Below are 2,421 nucleotides of genomic sequence, written 5' to 3' on the forward strand. Positions count from 1 at the left end.
CTATACAGCAGATCCGCCAGAGAATAGAGACAGCTCAGAGCCGCCAGACCCTTAGAGTTTTCAGTTGGGGATACAATATTCCTCCGAGTGGCTCCCATGAAGGGATTAATGCGTTTTGGGAAGAAGGGCAAATTAAGTCCCAGATATGTGGGACCATACCTTATCACTAGAAGAGTTGGCAAGGTAGCATATGAGCTAGAGCTACCCCAGGAGATATCAGCTATCCATAATGTATTTCATGTCTCTATGCTGAAGAAGCATATCCCAGATGCCACCCAGGTGATTGAGTCTCAGTCGGTACAAGTCCGCGAAGACCTTAGCTATGACAGTCAGCCTATTCAGATAGTAGACCGAGCAGTTAAGAAATTATGGAACAAGAAAGTACCATTGGTAAAAGTCATTTGGCAAAATCACACAACAGAAGAGGTAACTTGGGAGACAGAAGCTAGTATGAGACAGAAGTACCCAGAGTTATTCTAAGTTCGAGGATAAACTTTTTGTAAGGTATGGGGGATTGTAACGCTTGAAAATTCTCAAAATTAATTTTATAAATATTCTATTATTTTTCTGGAATTTCAGAATATTTTTATGGAATTTTTGGAGTAGCAGAAGTAGCAAAAGTAAATAAAAACATAAAACAGCCTAAGCGGGAATTGAACCCGCGACCTATGGACTCTATGACATATAGGGTGACTTAGTAACCAAGGGGCCCCAGTAGGGGTGTGCTGAAAGAAAAGGAGAGAAATTATATTTATGATCGAGTTGGGTTATATTAATCACTTAATATAAATAGGGGATTTAAGTGGGGATTTATTATTTTGATCGACAACTTTCCTCACCCTCAAACCCTCACCGCCGAACCTCTCTCCTCCTCACTCTCTCGGCGCCCAAACCCAAGAGAACTAGGGTTCCATCCCTAGGGTTGTAGGAGCACCCTCCGGCGACAACTCCGGCACGAGGACGCTCCCCTCCGCGAGAAGAACGTGTAGACGTAAGAGGATCGCTGAAGAGATCTTCTTCTCCAGAAACCTAGCGATCGGATTGTAAGAAAACTTAGCGCAGGATGTAAGTAACCTCTCACCTGCAGTATAAGTAGCTAATCTTAGGTTTTTATGTCCTTAGTTCGCTCTTATGTGCTTAGTGCAGCCCTATGCAGAGTTAGAGCACACCAGGTGCTCGATAAAATGCCTAGTACAGTTATATGCTACAGTAGCCGTTTTAATAGTTCAGTTAAGTGCTATAGATGCACTTTAAATAGTATACCTAGTCTTGCTTCAGTTTATATGGGACTACGGTCCAATGGGTGGGCTCCTATAGTCGCCTCTAGGTTCAGATAACCTAGCTCTAGGTTCAGATAACCTAGTAAAAGCAAGATGAGATAAATCAGTTATGAACAGTATTTTACTTTTATCAGTGGTACTATACTGGACTCTCAGATGTCTTTGGGTTGGGCTCCCATAGTCGTCCCTAGGTTTAGATAACCTAGTAAACCCTACTTGATTCGGGACTAGCTACCTCGGGTCGAGTTAGGGATGCGCGCATAGCAAGTACAGTTGCCGAGCCCAACAGCAGCATGATTAGTATTTTTATCTATTATGAAAATAGTTTTCAAACTTCGTAAACCAAATATGTGAAAACAGCTCAGCTTCAGTTTAGTTTTCTTATTGAAATAACAAATAGCTTCATGTTCAGTCTTTGACTGCTATGACTTGTATGTCCATATGCCATGTTTTAGCATTTTCAGCATGATCATCAGCATGAATTTCAAATAGCATCTTTTGAAAGCATGATTTCTTCAAATGCATGTTTTGTGAGGTAGATGGTTCTTACTATGCTCCCAAGCTTATAGTTTCATTTTCCTTATACTGCAGATAAAGGTAAAGGGAAGATGGATTAGCGGAGGCTGGAGGGCAATGCTACAAGATGTGTGTGAGAAGGAACTTGGAATAAAGACCTTGGAGACCAGCAAGTTAAAGGATTAGAACTCCTTATAGTTTATTTTCTGCATCTTTTGAATGTCTAAATGTCATGAATTATGAAAGTATGCACTACGTTATGCCTGGACTTCTAGTTACCTTGAGGTTAGTCAGTAAATTATGAATCATGTCATGCTTAGTAGTATTTCAAATGGTTAGTAGTTGATACATTCGTGTTGTACACGAAATTACTGAAATGCAGAAGAAATCAGAGCTCCAATCGATCAGCCGATCGATTGGGAAGTGATCTACCGCGAACAGTAAGCTGTTGAATCGATCAGCTGATCGATTGGCCATGGATCGATCTGCTGATCGATTGGCTATGGATCGATCAGCCGATCGATCAGGGAATTTAATTCCGCGAACAGAGAGCCTCTAAATCGATTATCGGATCGATTGGCCAGGCTGAATCGATCAGCCGATCGATCCAGAATTGACTCCGTGC

This window comes from Zingiber officinale, chromosome 7B (assembly GCF_018446385.1).
Source record: "Zingiber officinale cultivar Zhangliang chromosome 7B, Zo_v1.1, whole genome shotgun sequence".
In the NCBI taxonomy this organism is placed as follows: domain Eukaryota; kingdom Viridiplantae; phylum Streptophyta; class Magnoliopsida; order Zingiberales; family Zingiberaceae; genus Zingiber; species Zingiber officinale.